The sequence below is a fragment of the Panthera tigris genome, chromosome B3 (genome assembly GCF_018350195.1).
Source record: "Panthera tigris isolate Pti1 chromosome B3, P.tigris_Pti1_mat1.1, whole genome shotgun sequence".
NCBI classification, from domain to species: domain Eukaryota; kingdom Metazoa; phylum Chordata; class Mammalia; order Carnivora; family Felidae; genus Panthera; species Panthera tigris.
Window position 1 is genome coordinate 50849886 of NC_056665.1, and position 21691 is coordinate 50871576.

The 21691-nt window shown below is 37.7% G+C and overlaps 1 pseudogene; it reads left to right on the forward strand.

The window, feature by feature from the left end:
- The first annotated feature begins 602 nt into the window (after positions 1-602).
- LOC102956373 overlaps positions 603-21691 on the forward strand; it is a 64878-nt pseudogene continuing 43789 nt past the window's right edge.

Here is a 21691-nt window from a genome sequence, read left to right on the forward strand (position 1 = left end):
CCATGTGAGTTGTCTTACATATCCCTGCTGACTGCAGATCCGTCACTCAGTTGCCTTGCAATGTTGGCCAATTTACCTAATTTTTCTGAACCAGTTTTCTCACCTAGAAAACTGGGGAATATACAACTTACTTTGCAGAGTTACTGCAAAGTGAGGTGAAATACTGTTTCTAAGGTATCAAAACAGCTGCTTGATGCATAGCAGGTGCCCAGTCAGTGCTAATTCTTTCAGGTCCCTAACTATTCTCTCCTGTCAGCTGGCACCCATCTTGTGAGATTCATTCACACTAAACAGGAATTGGAACTGAAATTCTCAGTTTCCCAAAGGTTATATGTATCCGCCACAGGTGACACATTTATGTAAAGGAGACATGCCACAGATGTAAAGTGCTGGCATCACACAGCATGTGAAAAACACCACATACATGGCCACAGGCATTAGGAGTTGGGAAGTTTGGGGAGGAACAAAGACACTGTGGACTTGGTAGCGTCAAAAGTTCAGACTAATAGTGAGATTTGATGACAGGGGTTTCAGATGCATTTTAAAAAGGGAGAAAGTAGGCAGGTTCTCTTACATCAACCACCTAAGAGTTGTGCTGTGCTATGAAAAGCAACGACTCTCCTTTTCCTCTCTGCCATCTGCCTGGCAGCTGCAAAGTAGCAACCATACGTGAATGCATTGCCATCCATGTTGGCCAGGCATGTCCAAATTGGCAATATCTGCTGAGAGCTCTATATTGCCTGGAACATGGCATCCAGCCTGATGGTCAGGTGCCAAGTGACAAAACCTCTGGGGGAGGAGATGACCCTTTCAACACCTCCTCCAATGAGAAGAAGTCCTGGCAAGCATGTGCCCAGGGAAGTGTTTGTTGATCTGGAACCCACAGTCATTAATAAGTCTACACTGTCACCTACCACCAGCTCTTCTACCCTGAACAGCTCATCACAAGCAAGGAAGATGCTACCAATAACTATGCCTAAGGGCACTTCACCATTGGCAAGGAGATCACTGACCTTGTTTTACACCAAATTTAGAAACTTGCTGATCAGCACACAAGTCTTCAGGGCTACCTGTTTTTTCCATAGTTTTGGAGAGGAACTGGTACTAGGTTCACCTCCCTGCTAATGGAACGTCTCTCTGTCGATTATGACAAGAAGTCCAAGCTCGAGTTCTCCATTTACCCAGCCCGCCTTGTTTCCATAGCTGTTAAGCCCTACAACTCCGTCCTCACTCCCCACACTACCCTGGAGCACTCTGATTGTGCCTTCCTTGTAGACAATGAGGCCATCCATGACATCTGCTATAGAAACCTCAATATTGAACTCCCAACCTACACTAATCTGAATAGGTTGATAGGTCGAATTCTGTCCTCCATCTCTTCTTCCCTCAGAGTTGATGGAGCCCTAAATGTCGACCTGCCAGAAATCCAGATAAAGCTGGTGCCCTACCCTGCACCTACTTCTCTCTAGCCACATATGCCCCTGTCATTTCTGCTGAGAAAGCCTACCATGAACAGCTTTCAATTGCAGAGATCACAAATGCATGCTTTGAGCCAGCCAATCAGATGGTAAAATGTGACCCTTGCCATGGTAAATCCATGGCTTGCTGCCTATTGTACCATGGCAAGGTAGTTCCCAAAGATGTCATGCTGCCATTGCCACCACCAAGGGCAAGTGTGCCATCCACTTTGTGGACTGGTGCCCCATTCACTTAAAAGTTGGGATTAATTACCAGCTTTCCACTGTGGTACCTTGTGGGGAACTGGCCAAAGTATAGTGAGTGAGTTGTGTGCATACTGAGCAAAACCACATCCATTGCTGAGGCCTGGGCTCACTTGGAACACAAGTTTGACCTGATATATGCCAAGCGTGCCTTTTTTCACTGGTATGTGGGTGAGCTAATAGAGGAAGGAGAGTCTTCTAAGGCGAGGAGGAAATGGCTGCACTTGAGAAGGATTATGAGGAGGTTGGTGTGGATTCTGTTGAAGGAGAGATGAAGAAGAAGAATCCTAAAGTTAAAAATGTCACAAAGGTACTGCTTTTATAAGGAAGCTTATTCTGTTTTAAACATTGAAAAGCTGTGGTCTGATCAGTTAATTTGTACGCAGAAGTATATATTCTCACATACAATTACTGACCTATGCTTTAAAACATGACACTTTGTTACAGATTCAAGCTGTCCATTTCTCTTATGGGTTTGAATAAAGTATTCCCTATCTTAAAAAAATAAAAATAAATAGCAAATAAAAAAAAAAGCATGTGATTCAAGATAGACATGGAGGTGAAAAAGCCCAGGTGTGCTCAGGGGTCAATGAGATGCCAGGATGCGGGGGTATAGGATTTGTACAGAGGTTTAAGACAAGCATAGGACTTAAAAGTTCAGACGGGCCAAATTATCAGTGATCTAGAATGCTGGTATAAGGAGACAGGTGATAAGGAGCCATGGTTTCTTGAGCAGTCAACTAACAGGGTGAAAGCTATGGGCTGGGGAATATTTGTCTGGAAGTTATATACCTGATGGAATGGGTGGGGCAAAGTAGAGGTCAATTGCAGGTAGTGGATGTGCCCATATTTAAAGGATTCTCAGCTGGACTCCTTCAACCCTGACTTTATGATTTATTTTAAGTCACCATTTTGGGGTCTGCCTCCATTTATTCCCTATCCTTCATCCAAGCCGAGTATGGCCAAGGCCTTTGTCCTTCAGACTCAAAGTTTTATGATCATCTTCTACTCTTTCCTATCCCGTAGTATCCATATCCATCTAATTGCCATTCACATTGACAACCTCACTCATTCATTTCATTTTAATAGTGTGCTTGGCATCATACCATAAACATATGTCATCTGTGTGCTGGCGTCTCCATCCATGATGCCAATCCCTTCTTCTAGACTTGTGTCATTTATCACCTGGTTGACTTGTGCCTCTTCTATTTGGGAATCTATTTATCAAATATCACTAGCATTCCAGCTAATGAACAACGCACACAGAAATAGACTATTAGTGCCAGATAGAATGTTAAAAGTCATCTAGTCCAACACTTACAATTTATTAAAGAGGAAACTGAGGCTCTGAAAGGTAAAGTCACTCTAGACAGTAGACGAACATTTTAAATCCAGGTCTGCTGATCTCTGCAGCTGTTCTTAACATTTATTATATTATCGCCGTAAGTGATTACGGTGTATGACAATTCCACTAGCCAATAAAGCACAAAACCAAGACCTGCAGAGCTAGAAATAGAGTCTAAACTTGCTGCTTAATAAAAATAAGAAATCCTCATTTACATTTACAAGAAGGTAAAATACTCATCAGCCTCCTTCCATTAGAGCCAACAGCCACAACCCAAAGAATCTCACAAAAAGACTAATAACTCAGAGAGTAGGAAACTATCACCCATGGGCCAAACCAGCCAACTGCCTGCTTTTATAAACCATGTCACAGTAGGTGTGGCTTGGATCACAACCACACCCCTTCATTTACATATTGTCTATGGCTGCTTTTGAGCTAAGATGAGAGTTGAAGAGTTGTGACAGAGACTGTATGACCTACAAAACAGAAAATACTTACTTCTTTTTTCTTTTACAAGTTTTCTGAACCCTGGATTAGAACATTTTAGTTTTATGCAAAGCAAAAATGAATTCCATATTTGGGTGAGGGTTTTCTGGGAAAGCTATCCAAGGTGGTAGCTGGCTGGCCTAGAGTTTAGCACCACAACTCATTGTAGTTCTTAATTCCTACATTGGGTCCTAAGTTTTGAGCTCCTTTGATACCAATTCAGCCCAAGTCTTTTTCTACCTGTTCAGGCAGAAGCCCATAGATATAATTCCACCTGTCAGCAATCCCTCATAACCTAGTAGTCTCCCAACAGGCCTCCCTGCCTTCAGTCAAAACGTCCAAGCTGCATTCTCCATAGCTCCCAGTGCTCCTCACTGTAAGCTAACTACAGGGCACATGCCAAGCCAGGCCTCCCTTCCCATGTAAATTGTTCCAGTGGCCCCCACTGCCTAGGGTAAGGCTGCTTTACCCCAGCTGCACATCAGAGTCTTGGGATGGTTTTTATAAGTATAGATGTCCTGGTATCACCTCAAAAGTACTAAATCTGAAAAGTACATACTCTTTTGAAGCCCTTAAGAGAGGGCTTCCCTGCCTGTCCTATCTGAAGGAGAATGCTCCCATTGGTCTCTGTCCTATTCAATCCTATTACCTTGTTTTATTTTTTTAATAGCATTTATCAGGGTCTGACAGATTAGAGCTGCTTGCTTCTTTATTGTCTGTCTTTTCATCAAATAATATGAGCTTCCTGAGTGTAGACTGTGTCCCAGGTACCAAGAACAGTGTCTGACCTACAATAAGGATCCAAAGATATCTGTGAAATTTTTTTGGGTAGTCTTCCTTCATCTGTCCTTGGCTAACCTGTCCCCACATCCAGGTTCCTCTAAACCACCCACTTAGAGTGGTCCCAGTGCACAACGCTGCCTCAGTACTGTCATGCGCCGAGTTGCCTGGAATGTCCACATTTGCCTGCTGAGTACATGACTGCTCTTCCACAAGCCACTGCAAAGTTGCCTCTCTGTTCCCTGACTCCGGTAAGCAGAGGTGAGCCTACACCTTTCAGCTTCATTACACATCTTCCCACTGTTAGGATTATTTAACACATAAAGACCTCCTACCACTTAACTGGAGGCTCCCTAAGGGCATTCATTTTTTATTCCCAGAACCTAATACTTTACTCAGCAATACCAAACCTTAAATAAATGTTTTTTGAATAAACTAATAGATGGGTGGAAAAAGAAGGAAAGGAAGCAAGGGAGGAAAGGGAGAAGGAGACAAGGAGAGGAAAAAAGGGAGAGAGGGAGGAGAAAAAGAGAGAGAAGAGAAGATGAAAAACCACCTTGTGTTCACGGTGGTTTGTTGCTAAACCAGCAGATGCTGTAATGTAAAGCTGAGTGGTCAGCTCCAGACACATGATCTATTCAGCGATTTCTTTTGAAGACTCTACTGTTTGCTACTGCAACGTTTTCTTGAAGATGCTGCCACAAGGAAGAAAGGATGGGCCTTCCCAACCAGACTTGGGGGATGTTTTAAAAGCCTTTATTTGGGCACCTCCAGTCACAGACTTGGTAGTGTGGTGGAGGAGAGCAGCAGAGAAAACAGTTAGTGGAGACTGAACAGCCTCAAAATTACCTGGTTTCAAATGTGTTTATACATCCCCTGCTCCTTTCCAACACATTTTCAAGGCCATCTGTGGCACTGAATGTTTTAAAGTAAAGGTTTTATGACACCTTTAAAGTATACCTATGTGAGAGGCTAATTCAGGAATATTTTTCTAAGGTGGGGAAGCAATCAAAATTGTTTTTCTCTATAATGAAACATGGCCTTCTCTAGTAAATAGTAATTTTCACTTGGGTTAGGGATGCATAGAAGAGGAGAGAGAGACTGCAGTTGAGGAATTTGCATGTACTTGGAAAGGGCATTTCGCATATGGCTATTTGTGATGATGTGCCTTTAAAAGTATAGCCCTATTATGGATGCATTTCATGAGTTAAAAGGGTGACATTTCTTCGTATTAATAAAATAGAGTTAAGTTCTAATGAGATGAACCTGACATAAATATCCAATTTTAACTGATAGAGTTTTTACATTTTTCATTGATGATAAAAAACGGCTTCCTGATTAAATGAGAAATTCTAGCAGCTTCTTAGAAGAATAGTTAGGAGGAAAAAGAACATAAAATAAAGATGTATTGCAGAGGACAGCAAAGCTATGCAAGATTTCACATTTTTCTTAAATGCACATGACAGGGCACCAGTGGAAAGCGCTGTGTGAAATGATGTACAACGAGTGAAACTAAAGCTCAGATAAGTTAATTGAACTTGCCCCCAGTCACTCTGCAAATCTGCAGCAGGGATGGGATTTGAACCCAGAGCCACTGAGTTATGATGTCATTTCTAACCTCGGGAGCACACACATTTATAGAGACATCAAGAACATCATTGCAAAGCTTAACACCAAAAAAAAAAAAAAAAAGAAAAGAAAAGAAAAAGAAAAAGAAAAGAAAAAAGAAACCCAAAACACAAAAAAGAACAAAAACCAAAAAACCAAACCCTGGCTGCCAAAGCTGATTTCTGTTGTTAATTCTATTGGGCTAGATCCCATGGCACTATGGTCATCTGTTAGGTTGTACCACTGACTGGTCATTCTCCTTTCAAAATGGGCAGTAAGACTGCAGTCATCTATTTTTAGAGTTTATTGTTTCTTTTAAAGCTATTTATGTCTTTGTAATTTAAAGGGGGAAAAGCTTGCTAAATCATGTACAGTTAAATTTTTCTAATCTAGACCTCATTAAATCCAGGATTTGTGCTAATTCCATCCAAACTGAGCTGAATTGTGTGCTATTTTTGAAGAAAAGATGAATAAGCAAATTGACAGCATAGTTAAAGAACACATTTAACCTACTTAAATTAATTATGTGTTTTTAGGTATGTTGGCAGGGAATGATTTGGAGTGAATATGCTAAATGATAGTAACAACTGCCAATATGCCACATGTCTGTGGCCAGACCAAGAGTCAAGAGATAATGTGACATATTATTGACTTTGATCTCAACGACAAACTTATGAAATGGTCCTACTTTACAGATAAGGAAACTGATAAAGATGTTATTTCATGTGTCCAAGGTATCACAGTAGGGGAGAATCAGCATTTAAACCCAGGTCTGGCTGGCATCAAAGCCTGTGTTCTCACCTTCATGCTCTATTACGATAATTCCTGGTCATCTGGGAGTCCCAGGCTTCATAAGGATATGATGAAAGGTGAGAAGCAAAACATGTTCCAAATGTTACATATGACCTCAAAGAGGCTTTGGCTCAAGAATGCCTATCTTACAGCCTATTTTTAAATCTCTTCTGTTCATAAAAGTGGGGTATCTATTCTAAACCATTTTGCTAGCAGAGTGTTTTTTGGATAACTGTATCAGAAAGCAAGGCAACCTTTTTATTTGCAAATAGATTAATTCTGGCTTCTCATCAGTTCCTCCTTAGTTGATGTTAGTGAAATTTTGTTGTATAAAGATGGAATTATCTTAACACTAATTGATAAATTATACAATCATTTTATTTGGGGCAGTATCCTGGTTGTTCCATAAATTGGTCCAGTGCAAAGCTGGCAATAAGCCTGGCAGTAGGTGCCAGCACTGTGTTAGAATCCAGACAGCTGCTAAAGGCAGTGCCGCTCAGAGCTATGTTGGAGCCTGAGGTGGAAGGAAAAATAAGCAATACTGATCATGTCTTAATTTAAGATTTCAATATTTTCTTCATCATGGATTTTTCGTTTTAATTTTTATTTTTAAAATAATGCATTAAGATATTACTTATCTTAGGGCACCTGGGTGGCTCAGTCGGTTAAGCATCCTGCTCTTAGTTTTGGCTCACATCATGATCTCATGTTTCATGAGTTCAAGCCCCAAGTCAGGCTCTGTGCTGGCAGTGCAGAACCTGCTTAGGATTCTGTCTCCCCTCTCTCTGCCCCTCCCCTGCTCATACTGTCTCTGTCTTTCTCAAAACAAACAAACAAACAAACAAACTTAAAAAAAATATATTACTTATGTTAAAAAAGGATATTACTTACCTTGATCGCTTCTGAGTTTTGATCACCCCCTTAAATGCTGCATCTGAGACCAGTACCTCACTTGCCTCACCTTACTCCCAGTCCTGGATGGTCTGGATGTGACCAACAGAGTGTTCTTAAAAATGGAACATTTCCCATGAAAATCAGTATTTCTAACATCCCTTGTAAAAACTGGAAAAAATGGCAACATTGGACTTGCCTTTTCATATGGCAAAAGGTGGCTTTATCCAAGTGGCGGCTGCCTCGACTGGAGAGTAACTGCTGATTTCTCAGCATCCCCCACCACTTCCTGACTGGTTCAGTTACTGCCTGACCCCTGTAGGACTTGAGTTGAGTATTCTGGGGCTAGACCAAATGTACAAATATTATTCTCTAACATTCAGGAAACATGTTTTGCCATAGCCTATAATATTCCTTCAGGATTACCAATGTGCCACTCTTGACATTAAATCACAAGTTAAGATCACTGTCAGCAAAACCCTGAAAATAACTCCATGGACCAGCACTGAGGATCACAGATCACAACGCTGAGGGTGCACTTCATGTGTTTCCTATGCAGAGCCAACTACTTTTTGCATATCAAGGACTGAAGTACTTTCTATCATTGCTAATATTTTTTGAGCACTTAACAATGTGCCTAACTCTATGCTGAAAGCTTTACATATATGATCTTATTTAGGCATCAAAAAACCACATGAGATATTCATATCCCCATTTTATAGATGTGGAAACTGAATTACTAAAAGGTTGAGAAAATTGGCCAAGAATACATAGCTGGTAGATGGAAGAACTTGCATTCACACCCAGAGGAATGACACCAAAATCCTACTCTCTTTACCACTACACACACTCATTCTGTGGCCTTCTGTTGTCTTTAATAACAGACATTCCACTTGTTAAATTTGCTAATTGCTCTTTGCTATCAATGGCACTAATATTTCACAAACACACGGAATTTGAACCAAGTGTACACAACAGCTGCCTATTGTATTAAATTAACTTTAAGAGCCTATCTTCCTTGTTTTTGTGTCTTTTTTTCACAGCAGATTAATTTTTCAAAGGTTAATCACATGACACTTATTTTAATTATGCTTCTCTAGTCACGACAAATGACAGCATTTGACTTCTCGTTGCCTTCCTTTGTATTGTGTGACCAATGAGATTATTAATAAATGCCTTTTTATTATGTAGTCATGCTGTAGGTGCCCACAGGGCATGGGCCAGCCTCATGTATTTTATTCTGGGTGCAGTGTCAGCAGGGCCTTGCGGATTTGCTAATGAGCTAAATCCGGTTAGTGCCACATGCCCTGGACTGCCAGGCATCTTTTAAATACATCACTGCTCTCAGAGACTCAGCTGGGTTCAGTCTGAGAGAGATTAACTTCTCATTCCAATTAGCAGAGAGTCATATTGTTGGAGGGAGAGCTCCTTATGTAGCCCCAAACCCAGAGCCCTCTTAATGATGAACCAATGGCTGGTCAACAAACCCAGATTTAGAGAAGGATGGCCTCAAGAAAGGATTTTGATGTTGTTGTTGTTGTTGTTGTTGTTGTTGTTGTTGTTGTTACTATTATTTAATTACTTGTTTTGTGTATGCCTTAGAGGTCACCAGGGAGAGGCTTTTTCTTTTCAATGTGGAAAACATATTGACTGCTATCCAGCATGATGGAAAATTAAAAGGCAAGGGACTGGGGAATTTAAAATAAATGTAAAATTGAGTATTTATAATCCTTGACCACATTCCTCTACCTCAAAATACTGGGTATAAATGTTATTCTAAATCCCATGTTTTATTTTTTCAGATAATAATAATAGCTAACAGTTATTGAGCACATATAGAGTCAGACCTTTATAACTGCTTTATGAGTATGAATTAATTTAATCCTCATAATAACTCTTGGACAGAGATATAATTATCCTCCCTCTTTGTACTATTTCAGACAAAATGTGTAAAATAATGTCTCTGCTCATCTTGTGTTTTTGTCCTTTCACTTATCTTGTTCTTGAGTTGAATTAACATTTTAAACTACGAATACTGTAGTCCATGATTTTGTCCAAAGGGCAAGTGGACAATTATTTTAAAGTGGAATGTTTTGGAGGATGAAAGCCAGGCCCTAATCAGGCCTCTACAAAGATACTACAGATGTACAGAAAAAAATAGAGAAGTTCCACAGACATAGACAAGCAAGAAAAAAAAAGGTGCCTCTTCTCAAGTACAATTTCTGATGAGAAAAAGATGTGCAAAAAAATAGCCTGAAAATCAAGAAAAGAGTAGAAATGCACATCTTTCTTTCATTTAAGATTAAAAATGATTCAGAAAAACAAACTTGAAAATATGCTCAATAGTAAAGAAAAAAATATCCTTTTTAGATTAAAATTATCTCACCATAGCTCTGTAGTAAAACAAGCACACTGCCCCATCTAAAGAGAACTCCAGAGGTATTCCTGAATAGAAATCAATGTGCACACCCTAACCACAAAGCCCATCTAAAAATCAATGAGGTTTTTTAAAAGAACTTGTTTTACAAGAGAATGTATTCTCTGCAAGCCATGAAAACCGAAGGAGTTATATTTGGGGGTCGGATAAATCTTTTTTTGAAAGTAATACCCCACACTTTAAGTATTATAATCTTTGTTTTAACAGAAGGCAAAGATAAGAAAGGATTCTAAATGTATAAATGCTCTCTGAAGCTGTAATTGTACACATATGCACACACACACACACACATACACACATATAATGGCTTTAAAATGGCCTTCCTAACTAGAGGCAGCCACAGGCAAGACATGCTATGGGAAAGGGCTTGAATGGACATGTAAAGTGTTCATAAATGTGCTTTTTCAAGAGTGTAATTGCTTCCTTATCCTTATTGTCTGCCAGGGAATCAGAATGGCTGGTACGGGGCATACAGCAGAGCAAACAAAGGATCCACTTGAAAAATTATAAAAAATTTGGTGGGTGTGTGTTTGCATATAGGCAGGGGGTGGAGCATTGGTTTGTGTGTTGGTTGGAGGTAGGGGATACGCGCACCAAAACCAACCAAAAAAAATTCCCACAGATCCCAGAATCTCACTTTCGCTCTCTTATAACCCATAGTTAATTTTACCAAAGAAACCTATTAGTTCCCTGTATTTCTGAAATGGGACTTACTCATCATTTGGGTCCCAATGACGATTACTCATCATTTCTTTTTTCCTTATTAAAAGCAGCCTCAGAAGGATTTACCAAGTGAGGAATAAAAATGTCTCCTTTCTAAGGGTTGGCACTACATCCACTGTATGGCCCCACCTCTCTCTTGAACTGGGCCGTGGCTTCTCCTTCATGCTGCTCTGGACGACACAGGGGACTGATAACCACCTCTGGCCCTCTCCAAGCTGCCTTTGGCTCAGTGGCCTGTGGGCCTTTGGAGGGCCACAGCTGAATCTTGCTCATCCATGTGTTTCCTGAACAAAGGACACAGATGCTACAAGGTTAGCAATGCTTTGCTAAATAAAGATCTAACTCCTAAAAAATGTGTTTATTAAAACTGATAAAGAGGAAAGCAGAAATGTTTATGATAGCCATTAGTCTGCAAAACTTTATTTTTTAAATCAGGATAATTTTTTTCATCATTAATATGTTGTAGAACATCATTTTCCAACTCATTAATAAATATCTAAGGTATGAGTAATTTGCCTGAAGTAAGTGTTTAGGAAAAAACAACATACTAGTGCACAGGGAGGTATCTTTGATGCCTTAAAATTGAAGAGTACAGTGCAGTTGATGAAAACAGATGAGCTTATAGGCTTTTGGGCTGAGTCCTTGAGCAAGGAGATTCAGCCTGAAAACCTTAGTGGGGGTGATGGCAGCACAGCAATTGGCCTTGCAGGAGTAGAAAATTCAGGCTGGAGCCATCATGGGAATAACTGAACTTTGGGACTTAGGTTTGCCACCCTCAAACTTATGTAACACTGATTTCTATCAGAAATTTAATGTGTTAATCTATAATACAGTATCTCTTAAATGTTCAGTATGTGCCAGACATAGTATTACCAATTGGCCAAGACAAGGCCCGTATCCTTCACAGGGCTTGCAGTCTAGAGGGAGACGGTAGGGAAATCACTACCTTAGATTCTCAAGGTGTGGTTCCCAGATCAGTAGCATCAACATTGCCTGGGAGCCTGCTGGAAATGCATGGTTAGTCCCTACCTGAGTCATGCTAAATCAGAAACTCTGGGGTGGGATAATTTGTGGTCTAATAAGCCCTCCAGGTGATTCTGATGTACTTTACAGTTTAGAACCAATGGCCTGAAGACTAATTACAGGCAGTGGTTTTTCAACTCTGGTTGCATATTAGAATTACCTAATGCACACCTTCCCATACCAATTAAACAGAATCTCTATTCATTAGCACCATCTTCTTTAATCACCTTTTCCATGTACCTGGGTTTAATCATACCATTATAACTATGACCATGCCAGAGGTGCTACTGACATTTACTATGTCCAACACTCTCCCTGAAATTTCTTCCATTATGTTTTTCTTAGATGCACTTTCTATTTTTAGCTCTCAGTTTAACTGAAGATCTAACTTCATAAGAATTATTTCACATGTTCAAGAAGTTCCAAATGTCCCTAGACATCTTTCATTATCAACTGCCTGATTTTCCCTTTTGAGTTTTATTTCTCTAGCTTGAAACTTTTTTCCCTGTTCAGATGAAATTCTGCTGACAGAATAAACAATAATCAGTAGTTGCAGTTTATGAGTAAAGATTCTAATATAGAAGTGCTGAATGGAAGATATTAATAAGGATTCAAAGGGTAATTACAATTTAAATTTCCTTGTTTTTGGCTGGAATGATGCTATCAAGTCAGTGTGGTAGGCCTGGTTATCTTGTACTGATAAAATCTGATTGGAAAGCAGTTCTGCTCACCACAATGCCACCAAGGCAACTAATCACCAGGGAAATGCAAATCAAAACCACAGTGAGATATCACCTGACACCTGTCAGGATGGTTAGTATCAGAAAAAGAAAAAAAAAAAAAAAAAAAAAAGACAACAACTGTTGAGAGGCCATGGAGAAATTAGAGCTATTGCACACTGTTGATGGGAATGCAAAATGGTGCAGCCACTACGGAAAACAGGGTGGAGGTTCCTCAAAAAATTATAAATACAACTACCAGGCCCCACATCACTCATCATCAGGAAAATGCAAATCAAAATCACAATGATATATTACCTCATACCAGTCAGAACAGCTAGTATCAAAAAAGACAAAGAAATGACAAGTGTTGGTGAGGATGTGCAATCCCACTTCTGGGTATTTATTCGAAAGAACTGGTAGCAGGATCTTGAAGAGATATAGAACTCCTGCATTCATTGCAATACTATTCACAATACCCAAGATGTAGACACAACCTAAATGTCCACTGGCAGATGAATGGATAAACAAAATGTGGTATAAACACCCAATGTAATACTATTCGGCCTTTAAAAATAAGGAAATTCTAAAATATACAACATGGATAGACCTTGAAGACATTATACTATGTAAAATAAACCAGTCATGGAAAGACAAATACTACTTGATTCCACTTATATGAAGTATCCAGATAGTCAAATTGATAGAATCAAAAAGTGAAGTGATAATTTCTGGGAGGTGGGAGGAAGGGGAAATGGGAAATCACTTACCAACAGTCAAGTAAGATAAATAAGCTTTAGAGCTCTACTGACGATATTTTATCTATAGTCAACAACTGTATTGTACACTTAAAAATTTTAAAGGAGGTAGATGTTATGTTAAGTGTTTTTATCACAACAAAAACAAAAATTTGATTTGCATTTATGATAAATAAAGAAGTCTAAAAATAAATTAATAAAGCATGGTACATTAAAAATCTTTCAAAACATGGTATTTATGGAGGGGGGTGTAGTAAGTCGCGTCCTTGGTGGTTAAAAAGTTTACAAAACACTGTTTGGTGCTATCAGTCATGTGAAACTGAAAGAAAATGGCAGTTCTGAGGGTACTGGGTATGTATGGAGAAGGAAGAAGGGGCTAGCTAAATACTGAGCCACAGAGAAGAAGAGGGTCCTTCCACCCTGCTCCCCTTACCAGAACAAATGAAGGTTGGAGCTTATGTGGAACCTGACCAATGCAGGGTTCCTGAGCTGGGCCATGTTGGGGAAGTCTGTTGCCTGAGGTTTTAGTAGGAGTCTCCAGGGTACAGTTACTAGTAGCAGGAGTCCATGGGAGCACCAGGTCAGAACAAGGAAGAGAGGTCAGGTCACAAGTTTGTATAGAACTGGACAGAGAGGAAGACCTTAGAAATGAAGTCAAGGAGGGATGATAATAAAAGAAGTGTAAGTTGACTCTTGGAATAGCATAGCTAACAACTCTCTTAGGGAAAAAGGTATAGGACTACTCTAGATCCTAAAGACAAATTTATCAGTTTCCTTTATGAGCTAGCCCTGAATGGCTAAATCAGACACCTTAACACAGAAGAGACCTCCTCAATCTGGGAAAGAAGACCTATACAGACTTAGGCCCCATTTGAGTAGCTGTGGACAAACCTACCAAGATGTGAGCCTTGTCTCTGAATGGATACTATTGCTCACTGGGGATTTTACTAAAATGATCAGATTCATTTTGCTTGGGTTTGCAATTGCAATAATGACATTATTTAAAATACCACCCATAAAACAGCTATCATCATCTGATTCATTTTTTGACATGTGCTTATATTTTGTGGTAGTTTGAAAGAAATAGCAGTGAAGTTAATGCCTCATTACCTGGAACCTCTAAGGTTAGATCCTCCAACCTAAATCGAATCACAAAAATACATTTACAGCTAATTCACATATTAGAACATCTTCCATCAATCATTATTTGTGCACTCAGAGATTTGCATACATCTTGTATACCACCCAAACTCCTCTCCTATCGAGCCATCCAGTTTTCAGCAAATGCTTCACAGTCACAAAGCAAAAGTACAGGAAATATGGCTGGAAACTGCAGGGTGAAAAAGAGCCTGACTTAAACTGGAGGCATTCCCTCAACCACCATGTGAGGGCCGGAATAAGGTGAAGTTTTAAATCTAAAGGGACAAGGTACACAACTTAATTTCTCTGTGTCTCAACTTTTTCAATTGTTAAATGAGAGTAATACTTCTGCATGTACCTCATAGGCTTAAGTGTTAACTAAGAATTATCATGGTTCTACATAATGATGGTAATACGTCTTCAGTTGGACTCAAAGAAGTTGTACTCTTTCAGCTCTTTTCCATCACAATGTTATATGAAAGAATTCTGACTATATTTTGGAGGACCTGGTGACCAACTCACATAAACAGAGTTTAAGGTTAGAGAGGTAGAAAACATGCCATTTTGTAGGATGCACTGAAAGAAAACGAACCTCCTATGGAAATCAATATGAATTTCTCAGCTAAAGTCAGCAAACACAAAAGTGATGTCTGAGAAATAAGGCATCAGGGACAAGATTGTATATGACCATGTGGAACAAACTGTATATAGCTCTTATTATAGGTTGCAGTAATTATAGGAGTTGCCTTTACTCAATGTTCATTACATAATGTTTATTTAATTCTTCCATCCAATCTAGGAAGTAAGTATGGGGTTGTCCTTTTTAGACATGAGGAAAGTGAAGCTCAGAAAGGTAAAGTGCCTTACCTAAGGTCACACACAATGAATGAAATGGATAAGTGGCAGTGCTGGGGTTTGACCCTGGATCTTTCTGACTTCAGAGTTAATACTCTTAAATGTTATGGAAGCTATCTTGAAAGTATGAAGTCACCTATTTCCAACATATTTTCTTCTCACCTTCAGAATGCCTTAGCTAAAGAATCCTTTCACATATAGCTATATATATGGCTACTGGAACTGGGAAGAGTACGCAATGGACTTAATATTTGTGTCGCCCCAAATTCACATGTTAAGACCTAATCCCCAAAGTGATGGTATTCAGAGGTGAAGCCTTTGAAAGACAGTTAGCTCATGAGGGTGAAGCCCTCATGGACAGAATTAGTACCTTTATGAAAGAGGCCCAAGAGAGTTAGTTCCTTCCATCATTCTGCCAAATGATGATGCAGTAAGAAGACCAACATCTATAACCAGGAAGTAAGTCCCTACTAGTCACTGAATCTGCTATTACCTTGATCTTGGACTTCAGCTGCCAGAATTGTGAGTAATAAATTCCTGTTGTTCATATCCAGTGTATGGTATTTTGTTACAGCACCTGAATAGAGTAAGGCACTCGACCCAACCATTACAGTCAGGATTCAGGTATATAGAAATTCTAGTTAAAAAAAGCAAAAGAAAAACAAAAAACAAGGATTCAGGTATATAGAAATTCTAGTTAAAAAAAAAAACCAAACTGGATTGACCCTGTGAATTTATCTGCTCTTCCTCTAGAAATCTCACTATCAAAGTAATAAAGGAAAAAAAAAAATCTTAAACAACTAAGAAAATGGGAGAGTTCATCAGTGGGAAAAATGTTTTCACAAGTTAAACAGATGGAGAAGTGGTACCTGATGGCACAGGAGAAAGTCCTAGCTTAGGATAAGCACAGAGGTTTACAGCTAAGGATATCAATGGTCTGGCAAAAACACAAAAGCGTTGAGTCTCAAATACACCAAGAATAATGGAGATGAGAGCCAGATTAAGATGTGGAACTGGAAACACTGTAACTAATTGAAAGTTTGTCAAAGGAACAGTGAATCATTACCTCCAATTCCTCCTCTGCTTTTGCATGGACCACCTTTAAGACAGTCAGGCATCTATCCCATAGACAAAGATGTCAGAAGGTTCCTCTTAAGAAACTCTTAAGAGGGTTTCAAGAGAATATCTTCAGGGGTTTCTTTGTGGTTTCTTAGGGCTCCCCCTGTTACTGTGAGTTCTGCACTTATAACACAACAGTTAAATAAAATAGTTCTGCTGGTATATAACACACATTATCAATCAGATTTTTTGTTATATGTAAGTAAATGTAAGTAAACAAGCCAAGGTAACTAGACATTTGAGGAACCCCCCTTAGAATGTTAGAGAGATACAAAAATAAACAGTAAGACATAGCCCCTAGAAAAAATAATTTGGAGGACATAAGAAACTTTAAAAAAGAAAAAACCTCTAATCAATAACCTTAGATTTGAAGAGACAATGAATCTATAGGTTGATATATGAACAGAACAATCAGGCTTCAGCTTTTGGAAGTATGTTAGACGGAATATTTTAGGATGTCCTCCCTTTATAAAACCCCTACATGATGTATAAACTTTAACACATATGCTTATCTATTGCTGAGCTCACTAAAAAAGGAAAATGCCTAAAAGAGAGTTGAAGCCATAATGTTAAGGGTATAGATTGCACAAACCAGAGTGTTAAATGAGTACAGGTTATCCTGATGGCAAATGCCATTAACCAGAAGGTAAAACTTGGGGGATAATGGTAATATGTGGAGAATAAGACTCTATCTTATACCAGTGCCAAGTTGGAGCTGAATCTGAAAACTCCACATAAAGCCAGTATACTTTGAATACCTGGATAAAAATTTGCTTGGTACCAAGTGAGACGATATAGAAACTTGCCATCACCACATTTCTAGATAGAAAGTAAGAGTAATGACAATTAATAATAATATCATCATCATCATCATCAACATCATTGTATGTCCTGAGAATTTTTAATCAAAGACCAGCTGACAGGTCTGAGCTCAAATTTCTATTATGTATTTAGTTATGGGAACAACATGCTAAGAAATTCAGTAAGTGGTCCCAGTTTAATGCCCCCAACATCTGACAGAAGTAAACACTAATTTTACTTTGAGGAATGCATTATCAGCCCAGGTCCCTTGAAATATCAATTCAGTTTGACAAAATATAAGCTCATAATAAAAAATAATACCATGAACATAAGGAGGTAAGCCACCCTGACTAAGAGCAGAACCAAGCAGCCACAAAAATTAAACTGACAAATATCAGATATTGGAATGATCACAGACTTAAGATGACTGTACATAAAATTATTGAAGTTGGTATAAACAAGGAAAAAGGATTATAAAAAATAATCAAGTGACTTATAAATAAACCAAATTAGCTTTTAACAATGGAAAACAGAATAGGTAAAATGGATTAAATGGTAAAAAATATTCCATTTATAAAATAAATATGTCATGGAGATGAAAAGTATAGTATAGGGAAATATAGTCAATAATTTTGTAGTAATGTTGTATAGCAACAGATGGTGACTATACTTATCATGGCAAGCACTGAGTAATGTATAGAATCATCAAATCAATATGCTGTACACCTGAAACTAATATGACATTATATATTAACTATCCTACAATTAATAAATGAAATAAAAAAAAAACTCATGGAGTAACTCACAAACCAGATTAGCATAGTGCTGGAACAAGTGGATATCCACATATTAAAAAAATACATATTGGGACACAAACATTACATACTTCACCAAACTTAACTTAAAATGTATTACAGACCTAAATAAAAACATATAAAATTCCTAGAAGAATATAAGATAGAAGACAATCTAGATGTCATTGAATTTGGTGATAATTTTTTAGATACAACACCAAAGGCATGATCCATGAAAGAAATAATTGATAAGATAGAGGTCATTAAAATTTTTCAACTTCTGCTCTATCTCCCTCCAGAGATCACTGTCAAGACACGGTCAAAAGAATGAGAAGAAAAGCCACAAGCTAAGAGAAAATATTTGCAAAAGACCTAGCTAGTAAAGGCTAGTATCCAAAATATACAAAGAACTCTTAAAACTCAACAATAAGAAAACAACCTGACTTTAAAATGGGCAAAAGATGGAGCGTCTGCATGACTCAGTTGTTTAAGTGTCCAATTCTTGATTTTGCCTCAGGTCATGATTTCACCATCCTGAAATCCTAGCGTTGAGCCTGCTTAAGATTCTCTCCCTCCCTTTTTCTCTGCCCCTCTCCCACTTGCATGCATGCACACAAAAAATAAAAATAAAAATAAATTTTTAAAAAATGTGTAAAAGTTATGAACAAAAACCTCACCAAAGTAGGTATGCAGATGGAAAACAAGCATATGAAAAGATTCTAAACATGATATGTCATCAGGGAACTGCAAATTAAAAGGAGACACTACACAGCTGTTAGAATGGTGAAAATCCAAAACACTGACGCCAAATGCCAGAAGGAACTCTCATCCTTTGCTGGAAGAAATGCAAAATGGCACAGCCACGTTGAGAGATAGTTTGGCAGTTTCTTACAAAGCTAAACACATTCTTACCATACCATACAGTAATTAGGCTTGGTGGTATTTAACCAACTGAGTTAAAAACTAAGGTCCACATAAAAACCTTCACACAGGTGTTTATAGCAGCTTTATTCGTAACTGCCAAAACTTAAATGCAAACAAGATACCCAGTAGGTAATGGCTAAACAAACCATGATACATCCAGACAATGGACTATCATTCAGTGCTAAAAAGAACTGAGCTATCAAGCCATGAAAGAAAGAACATGGAGGAATCTTAAATGTGTATTACTATGAAACAAGATGGTCCGAAAAGGCTACATACCATATGATTCTGACTGTATGACAGTCTGGAAAAGGCAAAACAATGAAGACAGTAAAGTGCTAGGAGCTGCAGGGAGGGAGAGATAAATAGGCAAAGCACAGAAGGTTTTTATGGTTGTGAAGTTATTCTGTATGATACTATAGTGGTGGATATATGTCATTTACATTTGTCAGAACCCACAGAATGTACAACACCAAGAGTGAACCGGACAGTAAACTATGGACTACAGGTGATGTAGATTCATTGATTGTAACAATGCACCACTCTGGTGGGGCATGTTGATAAGGAGAGAGGCTGTTTGGGGTCACAAGGAGTATACGGGAACTCTTTGTACTTACTTGTCAATTTTCCTGTGAACCTAAAACTGCCCTAAAAAGTAAAGTCTATTTTTTAAAAAAGTGATTACTTTTGTTTTAGGGTGGACTTAGAAAAGGCCAATACTCCCACTGAGAACAGCTGCAAATCTCAATAAATTATAAAACTCATATTTTTAAGGCATTAGAGAGCTGTGTAAGCAAGAAGACTGGAGAGATGGGCCTGAAAAAGAACAACCACATATCAAAACATGTGGATGAAATTAATGCAGTACTTTTGAGAGAAATATATAACTTTAAAAGCTTATGTAAGAAGACAGGTTGAAAGGTAACAGTGTAAGCGTTCAAACAATAAGCTAAAAAAATAATATAGAATAAACAAAAGGAACTAGAAAAAATAGAGATAAGGTTAAAAACAAATTAATTAACTAGAAAATAGACCACCAACAAAGACAAAATTTGATTTTTTGAAATGACAAATAGATAAACTTCTGGCTAGACTGATCAGGAAAAGAAAGAAAATACAAATATTCCAGCAATTTTTAAAAAAAGAAACTAGAAATATGTTAGGGAATTAATCAGAATAAAATAGTTTCTTCTCAAACAATTTAAAATTTACATAATTTAAACACTTAAACTATTTAAAGAAATTACTAGAAAAATACACTTTCCAAAGGGAATCAAGAAATAAAAAGAAAATGAATATGTAATCTTCCAACAATGAAAACCCCAAGCCCAGATGATCTTAAAAATAAGCTTTAAAAACTTTCAAGAAGTATACTTTCACCTATATGCAAATTCTTCCAGAAATTGGAAAAGAGAGTGAATACTCCCCAGTTTTTGAAAACAGTATAATCTTGATATCAAAACTAGGTAAGGACACTACAAGAGACAATGATTATAGGCCAATTTCATTTATAAACATAGACGCAAGGATCATAAAATATTGGCATATGGAAGGGCACCCAGGTGGCTCAATTGGTTAAGCATCCAACTCTTGATTTCAGCTCAGGTCATAATCTCAGTTTGTGGATAGAGCCCAGCGCAGAGCCTGCTTGGGATTTTCTTTCTCTCTCTTTCTCTTTCCCTTCCCCCACCCCTCCCCAGTTCAAGCTCTCTCACTCTCTCTCTCTCAGAATAGATAAACAAACTTTAAAAAATATATTAACAAATTAAATTCAGCAATATATAAAAAATATAATAAATCATTACCAGGTTGAGCTTATTCCATTAACTCAAGATTGGTTTAACTTCAGAAAAATCTACAAATGTAATTCACTACATTGACAGGTGAACAAGTAAAAATGAAATGATTTGAGTAGATATACAAAAATTATTTTGTAATATTTAAAATACATTAATTTTTAGTGAATTACAAGTTGAACAGAATTTAATCAACCTACTAAGGGATATCTATTAAAAAAAACAATTGCAAATATCTTATGTAAAGATTTCCTTAAACACCAAAAATAGGAGACAGATGTCCAGAGTCTCTGCTTTATTCAACATTGTATTACCAACAAACATAAAACAAGAGAAAGAAAAAGACATAAGATAAGGGGAAAAAATTGTCAATATGCACAGATGGTAAGATTGTCAAATAGAAATTCCAAAAAATTATTATTCTAGATAAGAGAATTTAGCTAGTTGATTAGATATGAATTAGCATATTAATGCAATTATGTCTATATACTGGAACAGTATGTTACAAATAATATTTTAAAATGTGCCATTTCTAATAGCAACAAAAATAAAAGATACCTAATAATAATCATAAATAAGTTATCCAAATCTTTTATATAGGATTTTAAAAAGAGTAATCTTTTAATAAAAGATGTTAGCTTGTTAGTTTTATGTTTCTCTATTCTGTGCTTAGTGGTTGCCATAAAGAATATCACATGTATCCTTGAGTTAATGGAGATGAATATAAGTTACTACTTTCACCATTTCCATGAAAATACAAGGACCTTAGACACATTAATTCCTGAACTTTCTGTTGTATTTTTGACATGTATTTTAATTATCTTCAGATTTTAAACTCTGGAAGGCATTAAAATTTATCATTTTGTACGACCAGTGTTCATTAAGATTTACACACAGATTTGTCCTTTCTAGTGTTCATTTCTTCCCATATTTCCATGTTTTTCTCTGAGATCATTTTACTTTTGCCTAAACAATTCCA